Below are 17,098 nucleotides of genomic sequence, written 5' to 3'. Positions count from 1 at the left end.
GCAGTTACAGAGGATAGAGTTGTGATTCAGAAGCCCCATCAGTGGAAGCTGCTTAAAATGCACCTTAAAATAGGGTTACCATACATCCAAGTTTTCCAGACATGTCCTCTTTTTGGATCCTCCCATCTCTGTCCGGGCAGTTTTTTTAAATATCAAGAAATGTCTGGGACTTTGCTCTGCCTCTGTTCAGCATCAAAGTTTTTTCCTGGCACTTCCTGGCTTAGCCAGTAAGGAGCTGCTTGGGGCTGGGGGGAGAAGGGGGAAGGAGGATTGTAGGTAGAGGCATCATGTGGGTCTCTGCACCACCTCAGCAGCTGCAGGAAGCTAAGTCTATGGGGGTAGGGGTTGGTGGGACAGGGCTGGGGACTGTCCAGAGATGTGCGTGCTATGTGTGTGTGTGTGTGTGTGTGTCTGTGCATCTGTCTTAGTGTCTGTGAGGGGATGTGTGTTGAGGGGAGTGGGTGCCTAAGCTGTCTGGGCACTGGCACTGCAGCAGGGTGAGGAGGCAGGGAGGTGCCTGCCCCTCCAGCGGTGGAACAAAGAGGTTGGGAAGAGGAAGGAGTTCTTCAGGGGCAGCAGGGAGCTGTGTGGGCAGCAGGGCTGGGAGGATTAGGGGGCTGTGAGGGGCACCGACAGGGCTAAGGTGGGCAAGGGGCTGCAGGTCAGGAGTAAGGAGCACTGGCAGGGCTGGAGGAGCTGTGGCTTGGGAGTGAAGGGTACCACGGGGTAGAGAAATCTGGGTCGGGATTGTGGGGCACAGGCAGTGCCAGGGAGCTGTGGGTCAAGAGTGAGGGGTATCATCAGGGATGGGGGTGGGAGGTTGCAGGTTGGGAGTGAAGGGCACAAGAATGGTCTCGGGGGCAGGGTACTGTGGGTTGGGAGTGAAGGGCAGGGCACAGGCATATCACTGACCCCCACCTTCCCAATCATATTATTCTGCCCTGCCCCCCCAGACAGTTGTCCTCTTTTTTTAAACTGGAAATATGGTAACCTTACCTAAAACATTCTCTATTCTGAAAGCTCTACTCTGAAGACCTCTTACAAGAGTAGCATTTTTCCTGCGTTAACGCTACAAACATCAGAATAGAATCAGCTCCAGGGTATGAGTACAAAAAGGCAACAAATATCTTAGTTAAGTAACTGTTGAGCCAGTCAGTCTGCATTTTCAACAGTGAACAGAATGTATGCTGGATTTGAGGAAATAACTATTCTTCCTGCTAAAGACCGAAACAGGAGAAATAAGGGCTCATTACATTTATCTCAGGTGTCAATCATGCAGTAAATTTTAACATGCCAGATGTTCAGACTATTTATCACCCAATAACAAGCCACAAAAATGGAAATCCAACCTCAAAGATAATACAAGATATTACTTGTAAAAAGTAGAATCTTTGCTCTTCATTAGTATCATGCTCTAATTTGAACATGTGGCATATTACCCGTACAATGACAGTGTTTGACCACTTTCTCCAGCATCCCTGAGTGGACTGCTCTCTCCCACCCACCCCCCTCCTTCCTGCAAGGGGACCTCTGTGACTCATATTGAACTCTATTGCTGCAGGGTGTTTCAGCAGGAGATGTCATAACTCCCTTTCCATAACCAGTCTTCCATTTAGCACTTCTCCCCTGTGAGGGCCAGAGTGTATACAAGCTCTCAGCATGCTTTACTTGCACACAGTACGACCCTGAGAGAAGTGGAGAGAATTTGTTCAGAAAACCGCAGGCAGGACAAGATGGGGAGAGAGGAAATGCACATACATAAAAGCAACTCATAAGGTCTCCTGGCAGAGTTTGAACCCCAGTGTTTCTGCCTTCCCCTGCTCCATTTTGCCCAGGTCTCCCTGTTGTAGGCAAAGGTCAGGAAAAAGCTTCTTTACCCACAGCTTACCTATCATTGGATCTCTCTCGGAGCTCATTTCTCATTAGCAACACAACTGATGGTGTAGGAGAGGGGCTGACAGTCCCTGCCAACAGCTCTCCAGCTTCCCTAGCCGTGGAGTGCTAGCAGAGCAAGTTTCCAGGACACTTCTTTGTCCTCTGGATAGCTTGCCATGTGAACATGGAGTAATATTTTCCACTGAGCAACATTACCTGCTGCTTGATGAAAATAATGTCTGCCAGGGGCCTAAGCTGCATGATGTCAAATGCATTAGCGACTCATATTGCTATTACACCTTTGATTAATGGTAATTACTCAAAGTACATAGAAGCTTAATTCAAATACACTCACTGGCAGAGACACAGCAAGCTCACTGAGCACCCAGGGTGGAGGGAGGGGGATCACATGCTGACCACTGTAGAAGGATGTGGGGAGAGGAGAACTTTGGTGAAGAGAAATCACTGCCACTGTTGCTTCTGTAACAGTGTCAGCTCCACTAGAGCAGCAGCAGGCACATGGCTGGGCACCCTGGAAGCTGACCCTGGTGCCCTCTTAACTTCCCCCCTGTGTGCCCCCCTACCCCCCACATATACACACACATATTGGGCACAGATCTATGTCTGCTCTGATGAAGGCCCCTGGGGTTGGGGGAATCTCCATTCCACTTGCTATATTCACCCCCACCCCACCCCTAGATACACTGTTTGGTGTGGCACTGCCCTTCCTGGCTTCTATGACTGGGCAGGAGAAGCACAGGGCTGCCTTTGCCATGCCAAATACTCCTGGGTGGGGGACAGCTATTTTGAGCCTCCTCCTAATTGATGCCTGGGGCTAGTGGGCTGCACACTCTGCCCTAGTTTTAGTACTGCTCATAGGACACAGTTCCCTACTACCTTCTTATACCCACCTTGCAGAGCTGTAAATTACAGTAAAAAAAGTCAGATTGATAATGTTATATCTGCTTTGTAATTACTTTACTTGTGGTAGTTACCTACACATGGCAAAGGATGATCCAAAAATCAGGTTCTTTGGCCTCAGGAATATCAGTTCTTCAAATGTTGAAGTTACAGCCAAACCATCTGTTAAGTATTACCACTGTTTCAGAAACATATATAAGAGGTTATATTAGCCAAAACTGAGTGAGAACTGAACTTGACTGTCAAGGCCTTAAAATGTTGTAGTATGAACATCCCCAAGATGTTGGGCTATTTCAGGGACAGAAAGTATTAAAGTTCTTTCTGTATTGCCTGCCAACATCTGAGCCACGGAGTGCTATTGATATTGGCTTCAGCCTTGTTGAGATCATTGTGTAGCAATGAACTGCAACAACCTCCTCTTCAACTATCACTAAAATAATTTAAACTTAAATTAAAATGGAGATGGGAAATCTTATACCAAAAATAAAAGAAGAAACTAGTATCTTTATATAGTAACCTTTCAAAGGACAGAGACATGTCTGAGCCCAGGCCAGACAGCTACGTACCCAGAAAAACTAGCATAATGCTTCAGCTTAACCAGACAAGCCAAAATGTATATTGGTAGTAACTGCACATTAACAGTGGCAGCTGTCCATGACTGTCATATCTAGACCCCACCCCCTTGAGATTACCACAAAAAGGCAAAATTCATAATTGAAACAACAGAACATTTTCACCAGCTCTTTGCAATCTAATGATACATCAACCAACAGTTTGAAGTTCACAGGCCTGAAATTTAAGTGCTTAAAAAGTGGCTTTCATATTAACTACAGCTTAAGACAAATTCATACAAATATATATCTATAAGCAATATGCTCCTTTAGACTCTAATGAGGATATATATTAACAGATTTTTTCTTTATTGGGGGGCTCCCCCCAAAATGGATTAATTATACTTTACTGAAATTTCAAGCATTTCTGACGACATCTAATATTGCTGAGGATTATTTTCCCTCAAAAACTTAACCTTATTTTCAAATTATATTTCTATACTCCCTACAATACAATGGAAACAAAAGTGGAATTACAGATGTCAAAGTATTTCATTGCTGTCTGTAAGACCCTACTCCCCTGACAAAGTAAAAAGGACAATATAATACATTTCTGAACCAAAACAAAAGCTGGTGGGTCTGGGCTTAAGCTTGACTGACTTAACAGTGCCCCTTTAAAACTGGGATTTTAAGCCTCAGAAACATAGGAAGAGTGAAATCAGCTCTTAAAAATACAGTAATGATTTCTGAGTAATTAATGGAACTCTGTTTCTTTATAAAAGCAGTTTATGACATCATCTACACTGTTAAAAACAATGTAACTTAATCTTCTGGGAAACTCTACTTACACTGCCATGCAGGTTATTACAATGAACGCTGAAGAGGTGCTTTGTAAGAGAATGACTACAGGTTAAATATTTCACTCTTCCTTCTGACAAATTGTATCTGCACATTTAAGCCTCACAGCCAAACTAAATACCTAGGGCCCAGTTGTGTTCTCCAGAGCATTGATTTTACATAAGAACAATTCAATGTTACCTTCAGTAGGGATATTTCTATTTTATACAAAGATAAACATAAGAATGAGGCCCATAAACTATTTGTGCAAACAGATATTTGTTTATAGACTGTAAAAATGCATCATCATAATAGCATGTTTCCTCTGAAATTCTGTTTTAAGTCAAAAAGACATGTCAGAAAATAAACAACAATAATATTACAATTTCTTTTAGTAATCCTGAAATTCATATAGGCTTAGTTATTTTCTTTGCTACCTCATGATTCCCAAATACTGCCAAATTTTGATTCATAGGTGGATTGAAATACTCGCAGCTTTGATTCATAGAATGATCACATTTATTTCAGTAAAGGAAAAGCTATTTAAACCCCTAGGTACTTTGCCTTTCTATATAAGAAAAGTATATTTGCCTTTAATTTTGGCTCCAAAATTCTAATCAATGTAATAAGTCTGAGCTCTTTGTATGTGGGGTATTTTTTATTACTTTTTTTCCCAAATAGCAATATTCAATTCATACAGTTGAATAGCTACAGTTCCAAAATAAAAATGGGATTCAATTGAAAGCACAATTACTGAATTGTTAGAAAGAGGTGACTAAAAGGACCTTATGGGTCAACAAGTGTATTTCTTTGCTGTTCAACAGATACCATTACTATAAATGAATTTTTTGAAACAAGCAGAGTATTCAAAAGAGATTTCTGAATAGATATTTTTATGTTTATTACTTCCATATTATAGATGTATCAATGAGTTGAAACGTAAAAAATGAATCCTACAAACAACAGGATGGTTGGCCATATTATTCATCTTCCAGTGAAAGAAGAAAACAAAATAAGTATCACACAAGCATGCAGAGAAAAAAATCAGGAAGACTAAGGCACACATTGAGAAGCAACTAGCAAGGGACATAAAGAGCAACAAAAGAGCATTCTGTGAATATGTCAAAAGTATGAGGAAGACTAAGGAAAGTGTAGGTCCCTTACTGAATGCAGAGTGCAATATAGTTATGGTGATGTGGATAAGACTGAAATATGTTTTAATTTCAGTCTTCACAAATAAGGTCAGCTAGTAGAAAACAAGGGCAGTTGCCAACAAGGATAGGAAAGGAGGTAAGCAGCCTAGAGCAGTAGAAGAACAGATTAGGGATTACTTAGAGAAGCTGGATGTTTTCAAGTCAGCAGAACTGGACAGGATGCTTCACAGAGTACTCATGTCATTGGCTGAGGTAACTACAGAGCCATTACCTATTATCTTTAAAAACTTGTGGCAGTTGGGTGAGATCCTAGATGACTGGAAAAGAGCAAATACAGTGTTTATCTTTAACAAAGGGAAAAAGGAGGATTCAGGGAATTACAGACTGATCAAACCTTGATACCTGGAAAGATCATGAAGAAGCCCTTCAAGCATTTTTTTTCTAAGCACCTGGGCAAAGTACAGACAGTCAAAAAGCCCAAGGCTGAATCAATGTAGTCTTTGCAAGTTTGTCTAAGCTGCAGAGCTTAAAAGGAGAAACAAACAGGACAGGCATTCATTTCTGATTCATGAAATACAACTACATATCTGCAGTGGCTTAGACCAGAAGTCAGGGGGCACTAAAGCATAACTCTCTGGCATGCAAAATTTGTGGGTTTTGTAGTCCAGAATGACAGCAGCAGGACTTTACAGGGTTGCTCCTCACTTCCTCTTCCTGCTTCCAAATGCCTCTGGGATTTGTAGTCCACATTTGCAGCCAGCAGTAAGTTTTTAGCAGAGCAGGGCAGCTCTCCACTCAGGGGAAGGGAAGTTTAACCCTTTTCCTTGGCCCCACACCTCAGCCGCAGTTTGCCGGGGCGGGGGGAAGGGGGCAGTCCCTGCCTCCTCCCCGACTCCCAACCCTTCTCTGCTGAAGCAGACAGCCCAGCACAGGGCTGCAAAGCATGCTGTGGGACTCTGATTTAACTTGAACCAGGAAGGGTTCTTCAACAGAAGTTTCATAAACCAGTTTGACCCAAAACAGTTAAGTCTGATTTAAACCTACATTCAGCCAGCTTTATCTTAAACCAGTTTCATCCATTTTGAAACTGGTTTATGTGCACTGAACTTCTGTTCTGTTACAGGTTGAAACCAGTTTCTAATCACTTAAAATAGTTTGTGTGTAATGTATGTCCTAGCCCTTAAGGCTAAAAACGTTCTCTGACTGTCCTCACCTGCCCAGCTGTGACTTGCCACTAGTGGGCTGGCAAGCAGGGGCCTGGCTCAGGGCTACACCTGTGAGTTGCCATGACAGGAGTGGTGAGCCAGAACAGGCTCCTAGCCCTACCCTAGGTGGCAGTGTGGGAGAGATGGGTTGTGGGAGAAGGAGCAGGAACATGAAGCTAGAAAGCAGAGAGTTAGTGGGATAGGAGGTGGAAAGGAAATGGGTGTGGCAGAAGGGTGGTGAAATGAAGGAAGTCAGCCACTGAAGGATAAAATAAAAATAAATAATAAAAGAAGAAATGAAGCAAATTAAAGAAGGTCTTGTGTTTTAAAAAATTGGGATTTCAGATTGGGGTTTGGGAGGTACTGGTCAAGCTTCCTAGGGTGGCTGGGAAGTAGATGTGATGAAACCATTTCGCAGAGCTACTGCCGCTGCCCTGAGGAAGGAAACTGCAGCTCATGAGGATCTAGCCTCCTACCTTCTTCCTGCACCCATCTAGACCCCCTTCCCGGACCTATCTAGGCCCTGTGACCTGGCTAGCTAGCATGTGCTGGCTAGCTGGCATGTGCTCTGCAAGCTGTTTGCATGGCGTTTCATGCCTGGGGATGAGAATGTCACACCCTTAGGGGCAGGAAGGGAGTTGGCTTGATGCCAGTACCACCCTCTGGGTAGTAGAGTTCAGGGAGTAGAAAGTTTGTCCACACAGAAGAGAAGAGTGGGAGAACAGGAGCTATTCAACTCCCGCATGTTTTTTTCCAGTCATGGCATTTGGAAGAGTACAGGCAGACTTTAAATTTCTCTTTCTACAAGGTTGCAGACAGCAGAACACAAAGGGAACCTACATAGCTCATTTGCATATCATTTTTACATATTATTTTCATAGCATTTTAGTTTTTAAAGGCAATAGACAAATTGCTGCTATTTAATTCCATCAAATTGCTGGCATGATTATCTCACCAGGCATATTTAGCATTGCCAATTAACACAACTCATTACTGGGGTGATGCTTTTAACCCCTTCTATCAGACCTTTTCTCATCTCAGAAATAATTTACTGTATTACCTGTATACAACTATTTTTGCCTCATTTTCTATGATAAAGTCTAAACTGTAAATTATTTACAGCTCTAGTTTCCTACTGTGGGCATAATATATTTCAGCTGAAACTAATTTCAAACATATTAAAACTCTGACCAACTTTTAAATATCAATATTTAATATTTTGTACCCAAATTTCTTTTTACCCATCTCTTTCCATACCGTGATATGAAACTTCTCCCCTTAAATTATGCTGTTCTGAAGTACAGATCAGTTCAGGAATGGGAACTTTATGCCTTCAAATCGCTGTGAAGCTCTCCTTTGTAACTGAATGCATCTTTTGGCACAAAGCAAGCTATTGGCCCTTAACATTGTAATGCCAGAATTGATCGAAAACCTGTTTAAAGCCAATTTACTGGATAAGAAATATCAGTTCTGTCTTCATTTTGTGCAATTGGAATATATATATATATATAGAGAGAGAGAGAGAGAGAGAGAGAGAGAGAGATACTTGTGTGTGTTTCTGCACACATATGCAGGCTTTGTATCTTATTAAAATAACCTCCTGACTGGAAGAGAGAGCATTCTGAAGCAGTGCAACAAAACACTAGTTTGCTTTGTGGCTGTCAATCACATATGTTGGGTTATTGCTTATTCTTCCATTCTTCCAGATAAAACTGAGAGGCATCAGAGCACAGCACTAGCATTATTATTAAGACTGTCTCTCTGTCTCTATGAGTAAGATAAACTGAAGCACCTATTTAACACACTGAGGGCAAACCCAGTAGAAACACATTTTTTTTCCTGGTTTGCTTCACAGAATTTTTAATGTAAATCAGCCTGAGATACATGCAGTTTTCTCATTTAGAAGAGGTTTTTTTATCTGCCTTCCACAATTACCTTTTCAAAGGGCCTTTGCTGCCCTCATGTGTTTTATAAGAAAACTTCTCTTGATATTGCCTTTGCATGAGTTATGCTATTTTTCTTAACGAAGACAACTACTGCATATATAAAGGATGGTAATGTATAAGGGTCAACAAAAATAATCACTGAATGATAAAAGTCAGGCCCTTTCTTTTTATAAAGAGAAAAAGACCTGTGTCAGTATGCAAGGGTTATATATGTGAAATCTATTTTCCTGTTTGCATTTGTAAGCATTGTCAACAAACAACAGATTTGAAGCTACGCTGGCATAAGGTAAATTCTCTGCTGATATAACTTAATTGAAATCAGTACCATTAGCTGGGGGAGAATCTGACTCTCAGTATTCAAAAAATATTTAACACCTACATTTGTTTTCATTAAAAGTAGTTTCAAAGTTATAGTGGTAGTAGTAATGATAATAATCACTACTATAGCAATTAGAGTGACTGTGGTTATCAGTATTAATATAAGATTATGAATAATAGTAATAAAATTATGATAATTATACAATGATGATCATAATTGCATTATTTTCACAAGAGTAATCATAATGACAGTAATAGTAATAATACATATCCCAACCTATCAAGAAAGGGTCCAAACAGCTTACAATGAATGATAAATATCCCACAGAGAGGAAACAACAGTAGGCATCTCATTTGCTTCATCTTCTGACGTATTATACACCTACTGAAAGGTACAGAGTTCTCTTACGTCATTGATCTTGAATAAAGACCACTCAGCTCCAGGAGGGCAGGAGTAGATGGTCATTAGATGTTATTGGGTGACTAAACCCACCCATATGCCTGTCTAGACAGTATCCTCATGCTGTCTGTGAAGTGACCGATCACACATGCAATTCTATTATTCAGTGCAAAACAAAGTTATGTAAATGTTACCTTATATTTGAGATTTTAAAACTACTAGTCAGGATATTCAAGTGTTAAGGTTCCCACAGCAGTTTTCTCTCTGACAGAGTTGCAGGTTACCACTGATATATGTTAAATGCACTTAAAACATGAACATCCATGGATTAAAGCAGGAAAACTCTCTAAGCACACTTGGTATGCATCTCAGGCGAGGAGTATCTCCGGCTGCGATAACATTTGCCTGCTCCACTTTTTCTCCACAGAGATAAAATTAGTAATTTGCAGTCCCCTCCAACAATGAGAGACTGTGGGACCTGAACCTGTTCAGCCTTCACAAGAGAAGGCTGAGGGGGAACCTGGTGACCATCTATAAACTCACTAGGGGGGACCAGAAGGGTTTGGGGGAGACCTTGTTTCCCCTTGCGCCCCCTGGCATAACAAGGAATAATGGCCACAAGTTGTTGGACAGTAGGTTTAGACTAGACATCCCTAAGAACTACTTCACAGTCAGGGCGGCTAGGATCTGGAACCAACTTCCAAGGGAAGTGGTGCTGGCTCCTACCCTGGGGGTCTTTAAGAAGAGGCTTGATGCCAACCTGGCTGGAGTCATTTGAGCCCAGTTTTTTCTCCTGCCCAGGCAGGGGTTCAGACTTGAAGATCTACAAGGTCCCTTCCGACCCGACTTTTATGATATGATTCTATGCCTCCAGGACTCACTACTCCCAGCCTCCTCACCCCATTCCTGCTCTGTGGATAATCTATCCACCCTTCTGAACACTACTGCCTAGGAGGTGATACTGCCTGGGGGCAGGTGGGGCCCTGCGAGTCCCAGGGCTGCCACAGCTGGGCCCTCTGTGCATGAAAGAGCACCAAGTGGAGCAGGTAGATGGCAGCATGGCTGCCGCAACACTCCATGGTCCTGCTACACCAACTTCCCTCCTGGCAGCTGCAGCTCCACACTCATGGGGAAGCCAGACTTACCCATAGCCGGGGCAGGTGGCACTGCACAGTAGTAGTATGGAGCATGCTTCTCCCTCTCCTGGTGGCTCCATTCTCCGTGTAAGTCTAGCTTTCCCTATGAGTGTGCAGCCACAGCCACCAGGATGGGGTTGGCATGGCAAGAGCATGGAGCTACCAGGAAGATCTCCATTCTCTGGCCTTAAAAAACCCTCTTCCACTGGCTCTGGTGGTACACTCATAGGAGGAGCCAGAGCATGAAGCCACCAGATTCTTTCTGTAAAGGCTATTATAGTGCCCTGCCACTTGGTGATGGGGTGTTTGCCCCGCACAAATAGCTACCTCAATAACTGCAGGCACATGGCATTTACACTAGCATAACTTGCACTGGTGTGATTTTATGTTTAACTTTTCATGACAAGTTTTATATCAGGTTTGTTACACTAGTGTGTGGCTCCATGTTTGTTCCTTGTTTACAGCCATGTACAGCTAATTACATTGGTGAAGGCATATAATGGGCATGTCTCCATGTGTGCTTTACTGCACAGTAGACTAAACAACTGCACAGTAAAGTGTCACCATCTACAAATGTGCAAGAGTTGGGCCGCTGTAGACTAATTTACAGTGCTGTTGGATAGTCCCATCAGACACAGGCACTATCTGACAGCAGAGTAAATTACTGTGCTTAAATGCGCACCTAGACAGTGATGTTAGGATTAGTTTACTCTGGCTCAAATTGCACCAGAGTTTATTCAGTCACCATAATTGCATGTGTAGATGTGCCCAATGTATCCAAAGCCAGAAAGAGAGCGAAATTTTCTCCTGTGCAGGTAAATAATCATTTAGGAAGCAAGAAATCTCTTGAGCTTTGATGTATATGTTTTCCTCATGGTTATTTCATCAAGAATACAAGATCACCATAGACGCCTTCAGAAAGAACAGCTGGTTCATTAGACTCTTAATTTTAATTTCATACTTATAGACTTTGATGGTTAAGGTTCACAAGCTGTGTTGTCTGTATTGAGGGCAACAGACATTCCTCCAACTCCTTCTCCCTATTAAAGGGCCTAGACACACAACACAGTTGCTTTTTATCAGCTTGAAAACATATTTTAAAGTATCTACTTGTTTACTACATTGCCAAGCCCTCAAGGAATAGCAATAAACTTTTTAATAGGGTACATTTCCTAACATTATATTTTTTCAGAACAAATGTCTTTTGATTCTCTGACTAATAATTTCAATGATCTTACAGGTTGTGAGTATATTGACTTTGTTTTGGAGCCCTCTAGGCAAGATCAGTAATCACATAATGTTAAATTATATCAGTTCTGGAAAAAAATGGATTCTCTTTAAGCTTTTGCATGTGTGTCTGTATAGGCAGGGAGAACTATGTGCTTAACCAGAAAGTAAACCATTTGTTTATGAGTCAATTGCCATAAATAATTATCTACATTCAAATATTTCTACTGGGGCACATTGTTCAGGCATTTTTTCTGCCTAATGCAAAAATCTCAACTGAATTAACTAGAAAAAAAGAAAGTACCTAAGTCTTTTGAATATCAGATGCACTTAATGACAGTCCAGAACACATTGAATTGTCTTAACGATGTCAAAGAAACATGCAGTGAGCTCTTGAAGCTTCTTCCAATCATATTTCTCAATACCAGGTTCCCCATATACCAGGAACAGTCAAACCTTCTGTGCTGCCCAACTGGGACATGCAGAGTTTTAACAGGCCCCAGCCACATGTTCAATTTAAGACATGATACAAACATGATTGTGACTCATTTACCATATTATCACATCTTCAACTGAGATTCATGTGTGGCCAGATACTACTTACATGCAATTAACTTGTTAATCACATCTTAAATGTCATGCATCAGGGGGCTTAGGGTTATTTTTATCTGCCTCAGGCTTCATTTTTCAATAATAAACAGTAAAGTTTTTCTTCTTCATCAGCCAAAGAATGAAGGAAAAACTGTGAATGATAAAAAAAAACCCTGCAAAAGCAATCCCCCCCCTTCCAATGTTACCTCTCAACTCTTTTCATGATGGAAAATGATTTTCATGGTGGAATATATACTAATGTGATCTCCAAAACATCCTCAACTGAGAAAGCTGTGGGTTTTGTCAAATGAGTTTCAGTCGAACACCTAGACATGCACATGAACGTATCCAACCCTACACACAAATAAAAGCATTTTTTGAGCATAGTTTAAAAAAGAGTTGGAAAAAAGAAATGAGTACATTCCTCCTTTTCAGCCTGACAGAATTAGGTGGTAATTATAATACTCTCCAGAGTAAAGTTGTGGCTGTTTCTTCACATTGAAAGGATCTCTGACCCATGTTAGATCTGTTTGACCTGGTTTGGTCATATAGTCCCATTGATTGAAAAAAAAGTTTTTTTTTCTTTGTCTCTCAAGGCAAAAGAATTAGCAAAGACAGCATCTGATAAGCAGGCAAAACCAAACCTTGGACTAACTAGGGTACATTGATAAAACCTGAGGCACCATGACATGACATTCAATAGGTTTGATACTCATCACTTGGGTCAGAAAATAAAGATAGGCAAGAAAGAACAGTCACTAAACAAACTGACAAAAACCAAAACCAAAAGATATGAACATACACACCCCTTTTGTGCTATACTCCATTATTTTTTATTTCACATAGAAACTATTCAACTGTTCACAGCATTTTCAAATAACCCTTGCAGTCCAAACAAATAACTCATTACAAGAGAAACTTGAACAAATTCAAAATGTGTCTGCTGTAGCAGTCCTAGAACATAACAACAAAGGTGTGTTTCATTAAACAGTTCCAGCAAATCTCTGCATGCATTCAGGCTTTTGTAAAAAGTAATCGGGACTCATGGTAGCAGTGATATCTTTTCTTAGACCAACTGGATTTTTGCAAAAAGAAAAGCCACCTTAATTTTTAAATTTGAGGCTTTTAAAATTTATATTTAAATTTGAGGATCGTGTAGCATTACTGGGTAAATTATTTTTAAGCCCTGAGGGAACAGTTTACTCTCCATAAATTACAATATCTGTTGGAAGCAGACTAAATTAGTGAAGCTGCACTCCCCAGGGAGCTGCAGTTTAAAGACACTCCCTCTGCTTGCCTAATGTGTAACCAAATGTAAGGTTAATGGCACTTCAGCTACAAGGCCAGATCTCTCCTCAGTCCCCAGGCATTCAGCAAACTATCTTAGCAGGGAAAGGATAATTAGGTCAGTATTAGCACATGGGAGGCTGTGATCTTCATCTCAGGTCAGGAAAGAGAAATGGGGGGATATACTTTCTATTCATTCCCATATAGAAATATACATTGCCAGTTAGCTTTGTAGAACCTTAACTCTAGCTCTTAGTTTTTACTCATTTTTTACTATGGAAAAATAACAGCTGCTTTTCTATTGCAAAGAACTCCAAAAGAATGTATAACAGGGAGCTCATAACCCCTGGGTTGTCCATGCATAACACCTGAAACTAGTTTTAAGCACACTTCAGGCAGCTTAAATTAAACCACGGGTTGAGGAGAGAACACTAAATTAAAAGCTTCCTGCATGGGGTTAGTAGCTGGGCAGCTAGAAAGCAGACAGGCCAGAAACAACATGGTAGCAACTACTGTATGACTATCCTGGAGCTAACTGCTCTGCAGCAAGCAGCCAAGGCACAGACATCTAGATAGCCCAGAAGCAAAGAACTGTAAGGAGCTAAGCTAAACTATGAAACAGCAGGGAAGGGCAAGCTGGTCATCAGGCCAAAATAGAAACCCTTATGTGTGGCCGGACAGCCTCCTGATAGGTAGATATAGGACTTTGGGCACCTAAGCCGAGTATCTGAGAGGAGGTGGTCTGGCTCTGCAGACTGAGGGAGCTCCTGAGTGAGATGGTTGCAGGAGATGGACTGACTGGCACCCATCCCAAGCTGTCCAGAGAGAGTGGCAAAGAAAGAACTGAGGAGGATTTAGAGCTTGTGGGGAAGTAATGATGACCCAGTGCAAGGAGGATTACTCTAACCAGAGGACTGGACTGTGGCTATGTGTGGAGGCCACAGAGGGGTGCCTGGTAGGACACTTAGTAGGCAGCCTAGCCTGGGGTCAAGGACCCAGAGGGCTGTGAGCTGGTCTAGTTATAGCAGATGTGATGGGATCAGTGGCTCAGAGGCCTCAAGGCTGAGGCCAAAGCAAGCTTAAACTAAGAGGCCAAAAGCCCGGGGAAGGACTAGGGTCAGAGGCCCAGGGGAAAAGCCTTGCTATGGCTGGGTGCCCAGCAGTCTGACTGGACTGTTCGACGAATGGGGCAAAGGGTCCAGAGGATAACATTGGGCCTTTTTCTACATTAAATTTAGGTGGTTTCTGGAGCTCATATCCCCTGGGCTGTCCACACGTAACACCTGAAATTAGTTTTAAGCACACTTCAGGCAGCTTAAATTAAACCACTCCAGGGCAGGTTTCTCTCTGGCCTATGTTTCCCAGCTCATGTTCCACTAACATGTGAGCTACGCAACCCTCCAGCATCCCAGGATGCAGTACCCCTTCTTGAGCCCTTCTGTTCTGCATGGATAAAATTTCCACCCCCTAAACTCTACTGCCCAGGGGGTGCTTCTGGCACCATGCCATATCCCCTCCTGCCTCTAGGGGTGTGACTTTCTCACCCCCAGGTGTGAAACCCCATGCAAACAGCCTGCAGAGCACATGCCAGACAGCCAGGTCATAGATGGGTCCAGGAGTAGGGTCTAGGGAGCTGGGGGGGAACAAAATAGGGGGCCGGACTGGGTCCCCATGAGCTGGGGCTTCCTTTCTATGGCAGGGGCAGTAGCTCCCCCATAAGTGTCTTCTTCACTGCTCCCACCACCTAGCCACCCTGGGAAACTTGACCCCACCCACCCCATCCCTGCCAGTAGTCCCAGTCTATTAAAATATGAGACCTTCTTTCATCCACTTCCTCTTTATTTCTTTTTAAGTTCTTCTTTTTTTTACTTCACCACCCTTTCCCCACACCCATATCCTTTCCACTTCTCATTTCATTACCTATCCCCATCCCATTAATGCTCCAACTTCATGTTCCTTGCCCCCCCAAGCCATCTTTCACACACCGCCACCTAGAGCAAAAAGAAGCCTGTCTTAACGCACCAGCCCTGTAAAGGCAACTCACAGCTGTAGCTCCTAGCCAGGCTCTTGCTTTCCAGCCCTCTAGTGACAAGCTAAAGCTATGTAGGCTGGGAAACAAAGAAGGTTTTTAGCCTTAAGGCAGGGGTGGACAAAATGCGGACTGGGGGCCGGATGTGGCCCGCCAGGCCATTCTATCTGGCCCGCGGGGCCCCTAAAAAATTTAGAAAATTAATATTTATCTGCCCCTGGCTGCCTGTCATGCAGCCCTAGATGGCTTGCCAAAACTCAGTAAGCGGCCCTCCACCCAAAATAATTGTCCGCCCCTGCCTTAAGGTGTGACTGTTTCACACCTTAACATCTACCTGGCATGGGTGTGGCTACAGGGGTGGAAGAAGACCACAAATATTCCATAAATCAGCTGGTGCCTGGAAGCACCAATAAGGCCAGGAGGGCCACAGCATAGTGTCCAAGGGCCAATGTGGAACTGGACTGAGCTCATTCTGGGGCCCTGAGGGCAGCCTCCCTAATCCTATAAATAACATCAAGGTGTGGCAAGCAGGATATCCCAAGAAGCTGGAGTTGGTGGGGGGTCAAATGTGCACCAGGGAATGTCCTGGCCGCCCCTGGGCTATGATCCTGTCCAACTACAGCAGGTCAGAATATTTTTAACACTGTGATTTTCTATTTGAAATCTTTGGGTATATCTTGTGAATCATAGTTGCCTGCTGAACGGTGCTAACATTATGGGGCACCCTGGAAAGGCTCTTAAGACACTCCAGGGTGCTGGGACACCTTGCTTGAGACTCCCTGCCGTCTTTTGTAACTCCAGTCTCATTCAAATATACCAAACTGTTACCTCCCATCCCTTGTAGCTATTAACAACAGAATCAAAACCTGTATTCTTTCTGCAGATCATTAGTTTCTTCTTATAATTATTTTTCTGCTAATTTGCTCAGTTACCTTGTTCTCTTCAGTTTTTTCACTTTAAAAAACAGAACAAAAACATCCATTTATACCTCCAGGTAAAAAAGACATGGCAAATACCTTCTTTTAAAGCCTGAACAATTGCTGGCAGGCTATGCATTTCCTGTACGCTAGTCTAGAAATGAAATGTACAACTCAGTTAAATTGCAGCCTGAGATCTCGGGAGCAGCAGAACTGATCTATGACTTTTCCCCTAATCAAAACGCCAACTAAAAATGAAGAAGTGGAGTTTTCTGAGCAGGCCCTCAAGGCCAGTGAGGTGGTCCCTGGAGGCTGTGGAGAGAAAGCCTTGAATCTGAAATGCTCACAAGCCATGGTGGGGGGCTACGCGCTGTGCCACCGTGCCTCCCTCAGAAGGTTCAAGCCCCAGGATAATCAGTCCTGGGGGAAGCCTGTTGAACTTGGTGCTAGTTCCTCCTAGCTAGAGGCTGAACAAGGGGCTCGGGCATCTCGGGGGGGGGGGGTCTTTCTGTGTGAATGTAGGACTCGGGCATCACGGGTGTGTGCGCGCACCTCTCAGGCATCATGGGGTATGTGGAAGTGTGTGGTTCAGGCATCATGGGTGTGCGTGTGTGTCAGGTATCACGGTATGTGTGTGCGCGTAGGGCTCACGCATCATAGAGGCGTGTGTGTGTGTGAGACTCCAGGTCCCGGCCCCACAACAC

General features: G+C 43.0%; 1 protein-coding gene across 1 annotated transcript in view; it reads left to right on the top strand.

The window, feature by feature from the left end:
• CTSO (cathepsin O) overlaps positions 1–17,098 on the top strand; it is a 108,415-nt gene that overhangs the window by 59,040 nt on the left and 32,277 nt on the right. The gene's annotated exons all lie outside the window — the stretch shown is intronic.

This window comes from Gavialis gangeticus, unplaced genomic scaffold, assembly GCF_001723915.1.
Source record: "Gavialis gangeticus isolate Ggan-Ray unplaced genomic scaffold, GavGan_comp1, whole genome shotgun sequence".
Lineage (NCBI taxonomy): Eukaryota > Metazoa > Chordata > Crocodylia > Gavialidae > Gavialis > Gavialis gangeticus.
This window is presented reverse-complemented; position numbering and strand designations above follow the sequence as displayed.